Genomic DNA, 13,867 nt, shown 5'->3' with positions numbered 1-13,867 from the left:
TATATTTCAAAGTTTTCTCTAAGTCACTTGGTTGGAAATCAGAGTGCATCTTCCCAGAACGCATCATCAGGCTGAGATTTCGTTTAGAGAACAGACAGTATGGAATAGTGGGGCAGAATAATGGAATTTGGAGTCAGGGCATGGTCTTGACCCCTGGCTTTATTTCTTTGTACATAAGTAATCACAGGCAGATTATTAAACCTGTTTGGATTTGTTTCTTCATCTGTAAAAAGGGAATATTGTTTATCCCCCAAAGAGTTATGAGGAAATGATATAATTAACTGTGAATATTGATTTTTAAGCAGAAGATACTGTATAAATTTTATTTATTATTATTTCTTATGCTAACCGGTGGTGTTTCAACAATAATAATCGTAACTTTCTTTGTAAGGAAAAGCATTATCACCTTAATAATAGTACTCTCAGTAGCAGAGGTGAGGTAGGAAACATTCTTTTCTCTAGACATGTCCACTTGGTAGTTACCTAGTGTAGTGGTTCTTAAACTTTTCATGCTTAGGGATCATCTGGAAAGCTTGTATGAAATGCAGAATCTCAGTTGCCAGAAATTTTCAATCAGTAGATGTTGGGGTTCGATCCAGGAATCATTCTAAACAAACCTCACAGGCGATTCTAACATATAATAAATACGTGGTCCTCCAACCACACAAGAAACTATAATTACCTCCTCCCATATTTGATAACTCTGGTCTGCATGACTGACTTCCCAAGGATTGTACTGTCTTGGTTTCTACATTTACGTCTATCTTGGGAAGGTGGGATGAGGAGGGATTGTTGTCCTAGAAGCCCACCCTGTCTGAGCTCTGTCTTGCTCCAGAGCTTTTCCCCCTCCCGTAACCTTAACCACAGGTTCTCAAAGTGTGGTTCGTGCCACAGAAGCTCCTGAGTTACAGAATCACAATCTCAGGGAGTGGGGCCTGGAAATCTGATTTTTAATATGCTTTCCAATTGGGTTTTGTGTATCCAAGAGAACTGGCTTAAAAGTCACTCTTCGCCAGAGTCGTGTTTTGACCCAACTGTACTAGTCATCTGTTCTCTAACCAATTACAGAATCTAGATAATTTCTTCATCTTTATTATCTCCCATGTCTGTGCCCGTCTCTCTGTCCCCACTGCCACAGCCAAATTAGCGCTTTCTTACATAGCGTTTGTAGATGACTACAGCAACTTCCTTACTGATCTTTGTACTTCCTTCTAGTATTGTCTTTAATTGCTGCTTAGGATCATCATACCCATTCAGGTCCCTTCCCTGTTTGAGTTTAAATTCTTTAGCTTGGCAAACAAGTTCTCTTATAATTTAGCTCATTCCTCCCCATCTTCTCACAGCCTGTTGTTCAGCTCTTGCTCACTGCTTACAGTTTCCCCAAAGGGCCACATACTTTGTCGTGCTTCCATGAGGCCTTCCCTGTACATTGGCATTTGGGCTTCGGTAGCTACACGACTATCGCAAAGCACCCTTTGTTTATCTCTGTCATATAATTTCCACACTGCCTGCTTACTAGTTCAAGGGCAAGGACCTTCTCTCTCTTTTTTTTTTAAAAACTGTATTCCTAGTATCTAATATGTACCTGGTCATAGTAGGTGCTTTATATGTATTTTTTGAATTGAATGAGATTGGAAGCAGTACAAGGGATCTTAGGCAATTGCTTGGAAGACAAAGCTGGAATTTGAATGAAGAATTAAACTTCAACACACAAATACAGAACAAAAGGAGATGCATTGTAGGCAGAGCAGACTTAGGAGGAGACAGAATATAGTTTCTGTACTATCAGGCTTGTTTACTTGGAAGTGCTTGAATGGATAGGGAAGAGAAACAGGTGATAGGACCAGAAAAGAAGTCGGGATCAAATTGTGGAGAGTTCTGAGTATCAGTGTTGGGAGTGCCTCCATGAATATAAGTATCTGACCGGAGGAGGGATGTGGACAGATGTCTGTTAAAACATAACTGTTGACAGTTTGGTCTCCCTTTCTCTACCTTCTTTACTCTCTAATCCATATTCCATTTGAGGGGACTACTTCAGTAATACAGATCAGAAATGAGCCCCTGATATAAGGAAGTAGGGAGATACAAAGTAGAAGACAAAGTTGGGGACATTGTGGAAAAATTGATTTTGTCAGTGTTGGCATTTTGGTGAAAAGAGGGAGAAGTCAAAGATGACCTGAGATTTTGTACCTGAACCTACAAGACTTTTTAAAGATGAAGTTTGGGACAAAGGAGGAACAGATTTTATTGCTAAGCTAGTGATTGCTATGTAGCCTGTGAATTTGAGGTGTTTCAAGGAGTTCCATGAGGAGGAAAATGGATATCCCACATGCAATCTGAGACATCAGGACTTCAGAGAGACAGTAGGACTGGGGACATAGTTTTGGATGTAATCCTCATTGAGCTCATTGCTTAGGCTATAGTTACAGGTTCAGTTGACCAAGAGTAAATAGTGTGAAAAGAAAGGAGCACTGAACAGGCACCTAGATTGACGAGAGAAACAGAGACAGAGTGAGTGAGTGAGTGAGTGAGTTGATGATTAAACAAATATTGGGGAATGGGTATTTTTAAGGGGTAAGTAGAGGAAGAAATATTAGCAAACGCTCTTGAGAAGGAGCAAATGGAGTTGGGTACAATCCTGTGTTGTAAGGTGCATCTTTTTTCAGAAAAGACAAATTATTCCTAGATAAAACCATTGACATTTTCGCCACTTACAGCAAAATTCTGAGGAAGCAAAGCTTACTTCCTATAGAACTGCTCTGACAATGAAGCTGTTTATTTCCATTTAGAAAAGTTGTTCTTGTGTTACTTATTTACTAAAAATGTCCTATAGTTAATAATTAAGATGGCACAAAGATAATTAAAAACACGTTATCTTAAAGTACTTAGTGCCAATGTTTTAATTGTTGAAATGCAAAATTCCCCTTGTCAGATTATTACTTCTCTGTTCTGTTTATAATATGTTTTTAGCTTGCATTGTGGGTCCTTCTATAAAAACGTGTTTTTTTAAACATTCATAGTTATGCCTTTTAGAACAAAATGGAGAGAATTAAAAACTTTCACACCAGAATGTTGTTTGGTCCAACTCTCCACATCTTTTAAAGATGTCATTGGTTTATCAAGGCAGTATTTTGGTTCTCACAATCCTACAGAAATTTTGTTGTTGTTGCTAAAATACACTGTACCAACTTATGTTATTTTTCTTTGAAAACAAATGAGTGAAATACACTTCTGAAAAAAAAAATTTGCTTTCTTAATAGATTTCCCTACTGCCAGAAGAAGATATTGCAGCAGCATGTTTCTGCCTGTAGGCAGGTGTGGCTCCATTTAAGTGTCTGTTTGTATTAAGTTTGTCATTGAAAATCTGGGTAGTTTGCTTGAGTGATGAAATAAATCAGTAGGTACTTTGGGTAGTTTCTATATAAACCCTCTCTGTATAATTGCAGCCAAACACAATAGCTCTACCCGCTTATTGAGAGAATAGTCCCTCTGTTTGGGATGATCAGAACTCATTTTATATTCAGTCTTTGGATAAAAATGCAATTGTTTATTTTCGCAGATGTCGCCTATTAAAGATGCCAGTAATAACAAAAAAGTGAGAGAGGGAATCAAATACTAATTCTTGACTAGAAAAAACTTACGTTGTAAGTATATTGAACAAGAAGAGCACTTTGAGTATAATAAATATTTTCACTTTTCTGCTTGGTATTGGTGTTTTATGGACGTAAGATGAATATAGAGTGAATTGGAGGAAAATTGAGTAGACTTCAGGGAAGAAAATTGTTTCTGTAGAAATATACCTCCTGGATGCCTTACGTAGCTTTTAATTAGAGTTTTATACAGTAAAAGAGTCAAATATTGGTAACAAATATTTATGTATTTGATGTATGTATATGTGTATATCAAGTATTTTATTTGTTTATTTTTATAGATTTTACTTATTTAATCACAGTTTGTCCCATCTTAAAGGGGAAGTTCCTATTCTGATTAAAAATATTCTTTCTCAAAGAGAGGGTTTACAACATTTTGATTCCACAATTTAAATGCTACATTTTCAAATCTCAATAACCCACTTCCCCCAATAAAAACAGTTTTAGAGAACTGTAATTAGAGATTAAATTGAGAGTAGGTGGCATGTGGAAACTAAATTATAAAAGATTGGATTCCACCATTTATGGAACTCTGAGGTTAGTCTGATTAGTATCTTTGTATCAGGTTCTTGCTTCCTAATTCTGATTTTAACCAGCAATATTTTACTGTTTTAAACCATTGGGTATGTCCAATATTTTAGAACACTGGGGTAATATTTTGCTTAAAGGAGACTTGGACTAGATTTGTTGTGAAAAATTCTTTATGATGTTGACAGCTAATCTCTAATTAGCTACATTAAACAGATGTGGTTTCCTAAAAAGAAACAAGCCTATAGTAACTTGGGTTTTATATTTTTCCTTAAATGACAATAAAACCAATTTTACTACTAGAACTCACTTCAAAAGTATTTCTGAACTATTTATATGACTGGTTCATTTTGTGAAATAACAAAATACATTAAAAATAGTAAGACTCAGTAACTTATCCAAATAAGGTATTTCTGAGAGTACGTAATAGATATTTAAACTATTACTTCTTATATTAAAAAAGAGTTTGTAGGTTTGAAAGTTTTAAGTGAATGGAACTCAGGATTGATATTCTGGATTATATAGTAGTGGTGTTCTATCTATAATAAGTGTGATATTAAGTTGCTTATAGCAGGAATATTTAAAAACATTTTTTTGAAAAGGAAAATGGCAATGTCTTCTGTTCTTTTAAAATTTTAACTGCCTGGATAAAAAAGCAAAGCAACTTGTTATAGACAATATTAGGAAACATTTGCTTTACTATCCAAATAATATGTACTTGATTGATGAAAGGGACAATTATTATGTATAGAAAAATGCAAACTTTTGTATGTATGCTTAAAATGCTGTAAAGTATAGAATATCAGTGATGACACTTGTCTTTTTTTTCTTTAACTGTATTTTTATACACTTTCTATAATGTGAACATATGTACTTAAATTCTCATTGTTTTAAATCTCTAAAGTTATTTTTCATCTACAAAAATAAGTTATTGTCATAAGCAAATCATACAATATAATATACCATTGTTAGTACACAGTAGAAATAAAGAAAGGGAAAGAAATAAAGCTAAGTGCTGGGAGGTGAACAAAGTTTACAGACTACTGGACAGAATACAAAAGAGATTTCTATATGAAGTTTGAACTCTGTCCTCTTCCCTGCCCCATTCGTATTTATCCACTATAAAGTTCATTTTCCTAAATGTGTTCTGTAAATGTGATCAAACCAAAGGCTAGCTATAGCTATAAGAAATTAAGCTCCATCTAGTTAAGATAATTATTTTTTCTGTGTTTGTGACAAAACACTTTTAAATGTATTTTTATTTTATTTTTTAAATTTTATTAGTTTCAGGTACACAAGACAAAGCAAAACTTAGACGTTTATCATTTATATCCCTCACACTGTGTGAACCCCCCGCCCCCATCCACTATCCCTCTGACCTTGCACAGAGCCAATACTTAAATGGATTTTTTAAATGGGTTTTTAAGCACTTAAAAATGTGGATTTGGGCTTATTGTACGTGATTTTTTAATATTAGAGTGTTCTTCTAAGGAATATAAAATCTTTACTACTGTTTTAAATCTTTAATTTTATCCATGCACAAGAATGCTCTAGCAACTGAGGTAGACACCAAAATGAGACAAAGACATTATAAGAAAAAAAAACAATTATGGACCAGTATCTCTCATTGTACTTAGACACAAAAATCAACAACAAAATATTAGCATTTTGTATTCACCAATAGATAAAAAGTAAACTACATCACAGACAAGTGGGGTTTATCCCAGGAATGCAGTGTTTGTGGATTGGAATAGTCAATATTGTTAAAATGTCAGTTCTCCCTCAAATTTATGTATAGTTTCAATGTAATTCTAATCACAACCACAGCAGGCTTTCTTGTTGAAATCAACAAGCTGATTCCAAAATGTGTACAGAAATGCAAAGGAACTAGAATAACTGAAACAATTTTGAAAAAAGAACAGAGTTGGACGCACAGTACTGATTTCAAAACCTTAAAGCCACAGTAATCTAGACTGGGTGGTACTGGTGAGAGTAGACGCGTAGTTTAATGTGACAGAATACTGAGTTCAGAAATAGAACCATAGCTGCTTAATTTTTGACAAGTTAAGCACAATTCAATGGTCTGGAACTTGGACATCCACATATAATTTAAAAAGAACTTCTATCACTGTTTTGTACCATGTAAAAAGTTAACTCAAAATGGACCATAGACTAAAAACTAAAATTACTGAACTTCCCAAAGAAAACGTAGGTGAAAATCTTGATGATTCTTCAAACATTTATTAGAATTGATACAAAAAGCATGGTCCATAAAAGAAATAATTGAAAAAGTGTTCTTTGTTGAAATTAAAAAGATCTCCTCTTAGAAAAACACTGTGAAAATAATGAAAATAAAAGTACAGGTTGGGAAAATATATTTGCAAAGCATATATCAATAAAGGCCTAGAGAACCCTCATGTCAATAATAAGGAAAGGAACAAGCCAATTAAAAAACGGGCAAAATGTTTAAATAGACCCTTCACTAAAGAAAATACACGTTGGCAAGTAAGCACATGTAAAGGTGTTCAACATTATTAGGGAGATGCAAATTAAAACCATAATGAGAAAATACTACACACCTATCTGAATGGCTAAAATAAAAATATTTATAATTTCAAGCACTGGAAAGGGTGCAGAAAAAGTGGATCTTCATACATGGCTAGTGGGAATACAAAATGATACAGCCACTTTGAAAATCTATTAGTTTCTTACAAAATTAAGCATAAAATCATCATGTAACCCAACAATACCATTTGTAGAAACTAACTCAAGAGAAAAAGATCTGCCCAATATTAAGATATCAATTCTTGTATGCAAATATTTATTAGCACCCCAAATTAGAAACAATTCACATGCCCTTCAAATGGTAAATGAATAAACATTAGGGCAGGAATACCATTCACCAATAAAAAGAGTTCCTCAAATATATACTTTATCATTCCATTTATATTACATTGTGTGGAAAAGGCAAAGCCATAGGAGCAGATTAAGAAGTCAGTGTTGCCTGGGGAGTAATAGAGGGGACTGACAACAAAGGGGCATGAGGGAACTTTTTTATAGTGATGGCAATGTTCTATGTTTTGGTTGACAGATTCATAGAACTATGCACCTAAACTGAGTGAATTTTACTGTATATGGATTATACCTCAAAACTGACTTCATCTGGCAACCTTTTAAAGATAATTAGTGTAGAAAGAATGATAGAGTTAACGTTTAAAATGATTTAGTCAGGTAAAGGATATTGAATGGATGCTAAAACCATGAAGTAAAATATTATTGTGGAATAGTACATTGACACGACCCCATAGATTATTGCTGATCTTTATAATTTGAAGAGATCTGGGCAGTCACCACCTTAATAAATTAACCAAGTGATCCGTCACAGTTTGCATTGCTGACTAGGTGAGAACTGGGCATTTTGAGCCTCCTACTTGGAGTAATATAAATTTCACAGCAGCAGCATGGATGAACTATTCTTGTCAAAAAATATTAAACCTGGATCTAAATCAAACCTTTAAACCTAACTTCCACTTTATGGAAATACAGGAGACAAAGCAATGAGTTAAATTACACCATTAGAAAACAATCAGACAAATCCAGAATGTGGGATATTCTTGAAGACAGTTTGCCTGGTATTTTCAAAACCATAGTGTAATAGAGGAGAGCCTTCTAGATAAAAAGAGAACAAACAGTACTTAAATACTGATATAGTGGTCGGGGGGAGTAGTTGAGGAAATGTCAGTGTAGATTGGCTGTAATCAATGACGTGAGAGGTATTTTTCATTTCTCTGAGGTGTGGTAACAGTATTGTTGTTAAGTTGGAAAAGTCTATTTCTAGGGTATATATGATTGCTAGGTGAAGTGTCTTGATGTCTGCAACTTATTTTATAAGATGTGATCACAAAATAAGGTGAATGTTTAAATTTAAAAAAAATTATTACAGTAAAAGACACATTGCCATTAATCCCCCTCAAAATATTCCCCTTCGCTTCAAACATACTTATCCCATCATTCTTGCCACTTTCTGAAGCAGCTCTGGAAGTCCTCTTTCATGAGTCTTTAGTTGTGCTGTCATGGCTGCCTCGATGTCCTGAATCAATTCAGAACATTTTCTTTTCATGGTCATTTTGACTTTGGGGAAGAGCCAGAAGTCATATGGTACCAGATCTGGTGAGTCAGATGGATGATGTTTTTATTTGGCAGAAATTGCCATATACGAGAAGCGATATGTGACACAGAGCGTTGTTATGATAGAGGATGAAGTAAAGACACTCACGAAAGAGAATTTCCAGTACTCATTCAGAAAGTGGCAAGAATGATGGGATAAGTGTGTTTGAAGTGGGAGGGTGGGCAGTATTTTGAGGGAAATTAATGGCAATGTGTCTTTTACTGTAATAAATTTTTTTTTTAATTTAAACATTCACTGTATCTTTTGATCGCACCTCATAAGTGTGCACACATGAAAAGCAAGTAGGTAAAATGTTAACAGTTGTCTCTAGACAGTGTGTATCTGGCTATGCGTTTGTATTATTTTAACTTTTTTCTGCATGTTTGAAAATTTTCGTAATAGAAGTGAATGTTTTTAGAATTCAATTAAGTACTATTTATTGAAGATGGCCTTATGTTATGCACGCATTCCACTAGACCCTGTGAACATCAGGAATATTATGTTTTTATGGCTGCTAGGAAGCTCAGATCTCGCTTGTGGCCCATCTTTAGCAAATGCACTTCCCAGCAGCACTCCTGACTGCTTCATAATTTTCCCTACCTATTCTCATTTCTCCCTCAATCTGATTCCCTCATCTGTTTTTTCTTTTTTGCTTATGTTTGTTTTGTAAGGTACTTTATGCCCAACAATGTGCTAGCCATATTAAAAGGATTTAAAATAATGTAGTTTATGAATTGAAAGTCACAACCTCTAAAAGACAGATTTTCACATTATTATTGTTCGTCATATAAATTCTTGCACTCAAATCCAAAGATCCTTTGTCCTCTAACCAAATTTATACTAAGGGACTGTTACTAGAAAATTCAGAAAGATACATGTTTAGATATAATTAAAGATTATTTAATCTTTGTTTTAAATACCCTATTTAAAATACCCTAATTTTGTGGGAAGGGATTATACTGGGATTCCAAGGAAATGGATTGTCAACAATAGTTAGAATTGGCATTTTCCTCGAGAATTTCATTTTTTAAGCTGTTTTTCTTCTTTTCGATTAATGAAGGGAACTAAAATATGCCATTGTTTTACTTTTTGCATTTCTGAAATAATTGTGATGTACGAAAAGTCCTAATGAGAGATTATATTAGTTGCTCTTGAATGGTAGTCAAATTTCTTCCCCCCCCCCACAATAGTATTGTCCTTCTGTTAAATTGTACTTTATATTTTATTAAGTATTTTTCAGCTTCAGCATGTTGATACAGATGTTATGTTTACAACTTGCTCGTGCTATCTTCTTGGGAAGTAGTCTTCACCCAGTTTCTTTTTGGGATGGCTGTATTATATTATATTTGGCTGTATTATATTATATTACATTATATTATATTACATTATATTATATATACTATATATTATATACATGCTATATATTATATATACTATATATTATATATATATATGGCTGCATTATATTACATTATATTTATATTATTATATAAACATGCATTGTCTCACAGCAGAATGTTTAAAGCAGGCACAACAACGTTTACCATAAAATATGTTGCATGAATTAATGATAGCTAAGACATTTTTAAGACTTCACGTATATACTAAGTAGGAGTGTCTTTTGATATACCTGAAGTTTATTCTCTTTTTTAAAAAAATATTCACTTGGTAAAGTTTTCTTCTTTAATGAAGATTCCTAAGTTCAGTGGAATCTTACACTGGAGATTTTTCCTTTAAAAATCTGTAAAGAAGCTTGTTAAATGATCTTTAAAAGCTTTTGTCTTTACAAAACTTAAGTTTTGATTTTATATTTGGACATGCTTAAATCTGAACCTTAATAGCCTATGCTCTTCTACCACGAGGAATATTCCAAAATGAATTGCCAAAACAGGGTTAGCTGTAAAATAAACAGTATAGGTTTACAGTGAGGTAGGATTGAGTGCCATCTCCTTTGCCCCAGGCAGAATGATTCCTAGAACAAGGACTTTCATTGCTCACGTCTCTGGAATTCACATTTTATAGTTTGCCAAAATACAGTAAAATAAGGTGTACAGTTTTCTTTCTTTCTGCAACTGTTTTTAAGTGAAGGTACTACTCTCATTCTTACTCTCATTCATTTCTTAACACGTGAAAATCAAGTTTAATTTTGTAGTAGTGCCTGTTAATCATGCGAGCTCTGTACACCTCCATTTACACTGCTTCACACATCACTCACAGGACAAGTTCCCACAAAGACCTGTTTTGTTCTGCTGTTGATCCACCCTAAATAAACCCGTTTCAAAACTATGTGCAGCTTTGTAAATCAAGATGAACTAGTCAGAAATTGGATACAGAAAAAAAAGAGAAACCAAATAATACTTCCTAGTGAACAAGCAGTGTTATATATAATAAAATTGCAGGTAATGAGATGTTCTGCATTCTAAGAATATTCTAATTAGAACGGTTATATCGTATTCATATTGTAATCATAGGTCAAGTCATTAACTTGTTCCCTTTGTTAGAGTTATGAAAATATATAATTAATGCTTTTAGTAAGATATTCTAGGCAACAGAGGGCAGTGAGAACAAATGATGAAATGTGAACTTCAGTTCTGAGTATTTCTCAGTAAGCCTACCTAGTATGAGATAACTAAGTACCAAGGTTGATAAGAAGAGGAATTGGATATTAGTCACAGATTTCCTTCTTTTCTGGCAACAGTTAGCAGACCACTGTAAGAAGGACTTACGGTGGCATGCAGAGTTTATTTTCCCTGGGACTCTCCATCTGGGTCAAGAAAAAAAGGAATACTTACATACCATTCATAAGTAACAGAATTATGTTTTTCACCATAGAGTTAAATTCAAATATAATGTATCCAACAGCCTAATTTATGATCTTTGAAAATACCCTTGAAATATTTCTCTTTGAATAAATGTTTTGTCAGGTTATTTTGCTTCTTGTTTAGAACTTTAAAGAAACCACGCACTATTCAAAAGTTTTGTTTCAGGTGATCTCTAACGTTGTGCTTTTAACTAGGTATCAAATAACCCTCCAAAGAATCTGCATCTTTTGTGATACTTTTCTTTTTCCTCCTGAGAAATGAAAAAAAAGGGAACAAAGGAAGCAAAGAAAACTTAAAATGTCTTATACTCATTATAACGACAATAGGCAAAGACCCACAGGCAAGTAAGTTAGAGAATTCTCAGAGTACTTAGTGAAAATATTTAATTTACGTCCTGAATCAAATGAATATGTTATAAAATATAAAACTATTATGGAGAACACATGGCACATTTAAATATTTCCTATCCTACTTAGTTCCCAACACATTTTGGGGGAAAAATCGTAATAAAAAAGGTTTCTTCCCCTCTCATAAAGCCCTTTTCCCTCGACAGATACTTATGTGCACATATTTATTTTCTGTTTTGAAGAAACATTAGCAAGGTAACTTTACTAAAACAGTCTTCTTTACATGCGAATACAAAAGGATTGAATTAAATAATTAAATGCCTTCTTGGTTGCAGCTGCTTCTCCCTGGCACTCCTTTCTCCAGTTTCATGGCCTTTGCCTTTCCCCACAGAGTGACATAACAGTTCAGGACTGTCTAATTTCTAAGTTTGAGTTCTCATTTCTCAAAGGTAAGATTTGAATTGTCGAAAGAATAGTCCTAAAATATGAATTACTAGTTCTTTATTATTACATTTTTATTGAGATATAACTTAATACAGTAAAATGCACATATATAAACTGTACAGTTTGATTTTTAACATGTACACATCAGAATCAGCAGTGAGGACTTTTTCAAAATACTCCTTCCAGGAGATTGAAACTTTTTTAGATGATTCTTAACTGCACCAGTTAAGAATTTTTGCTTTTGTAAAGAACAAAGTTGAGTAATTTATGTAAAAAGATCATAAAATGTTACACACATTAAAGTTAGGTTACTGTTTCTTAAAAAAACAAATTTCTCATGTGGCTTTTAGTGTGTTTAATATCATTTAAAAAATGTTTTAAATGTTTTATTTTTCAATTACAGTTGCCATACAATGTTATATTAGTTTCAGATGTATAACACAGTGGCTAGACATTTACATAACTTACTAAGTGATCACCTCGATAAATCTAGTACCCATCTGACACCATACATAGCTATTACAATGTTATTGACTATATTTCTTATGCTATACTTTACATCCCCATGACTTTTGTAACTACCAATTTGTACTTCTTAATCCCTTATCCTTTTCACTCATCCCCCAAATCCACTCCTATCTGGCAACCCTCAAAATGTTCTCTGTATCTGAGTTTGTTTATTTTATTCTTTATATTTCACATATAAGTGAAATCATATGACATTTGTCTTTCTCTATCTGACTTACTCCTCTCAGCACAATACCCTCTAGGTCCACCCGTATTGTTGGCAAGACTTCATTCTTTTTCATGGCTACGTAATATTCCAATGTATATGTGTACCACCTCCCCTCCTCCTCGTCCCCCCCCTCCCCCCCAGGATCCATCAGCTCCAACTCAAGTAGTTGTTTCAATCTAGTTGTGGAGGGTGCAGCTCACAGTGGCCCATGCGAGATCGAACCAGCAACCTTGTTGTTAAGAGCACCGCCCTCTAAACAACTGAGCTAATGGGCTGCCCTCCCACCTCTTCTTTATTCATTCATCCATTGATAGACACCAAGCTGCCTCCATATCTTGGCTGTAGTAAATAATGCTGCAATGGGCATATGGATGGATGCACATGTCTCTTTGAAGTAGTGTTTTGGGTTTCTTTGGATAAATACTCAGTGGTGGGATTACTGGGTCCTTCTTGGTCTCTTTTTATAGCCTTTGTTTTAAAGTCTACTTTGTCTGATATAAGAATTGCTACTCCAGCTTTTTTATTTTTCATTTCAATTTTCATGAAATATATTTTTTCATCCCTTTACTTTCAGTCTGTGTGTGCCTTTTTATCTGAAGTGAGTCTCTTGTAGGCAGCATATGTAAGGCTCATTTTCTTATCCATCCATCCATCCACCTTATGTCTTTTGATTAGAACATTTAATCCATTTACATTGAAAGTAATTATTGGTAGATAAGTAGTTACCTCCATTTTATTATTCATATTTTTTATCTTTTTTCCTTCTTCTTAAGTCCGTTTACCATTTCTTGTAATACCTGGTTTGGTGGTGGTGAACTCCTTTAGCTCTTTGTCGTCCGGGAAGCTCTTTGTCCTTTGATTCTAAATGATAGCTTTGCTGGGTAGAGTAATCTTGGTTGTAGGTCCTTGCTTTTCATCACTTTGAATATTTTCTGCCAGTCCTTTCTGGCCTGCAAAGTTTCTGTTGAGAAATCAGCTGACAGTTTTATGGGAGCGCCCGTTTAGGCCTTCTTCTGTATATGCTTAGTTGCAGGACTTCTATTTAGCTAGCCTTCAGGTGATTCTTGATGGTTATTCTGTAGTTTAGTTGTCATTTTGATGTGGTCATGAGAGGATGCAAGCACAGCGTTTACCTACTCTGCCGCTCATGTGCCTTTTTCATGAGGTTTGCA

At 34.2% G+C, this 13,867-nt stretch overlaps 1 protein-coding gene across 2 annotated transcripts in view; it reads left to right on the top strand.

The window, feature by feature from the left end:
- C16H9orf85 (chromosome 16 C9orf85 homolog) overlaps positions 1 to 13,867 on the top strand; it is a 46,491-nt gene that overhangs the window by 13,065 nt on the left and 19,559 nt on the right. The gene's annotated exons all lie outside the window — the stretch shown is intronic.

Source organism: Rhinolophus sinicus, chromosome 16, assembly GCF_057876585.1.
Source record: "Rhinolophus sinicus isolate RSI-liver-muscle chromosome 16, RSI-T2T, whole genome shotgun sequence".
Classification (NCBI taxonomy): Eukaryota; Metazoa; Chordata; class Mammalia; order Chiroptera; family Rhinolophidae; genus Rhinolophus; species Rhinolophus sinicus.
Note: the sequence above shows the minus strand (reverse complement) of the source record. Positions and strands in the feature narration are given on the sequence as shown.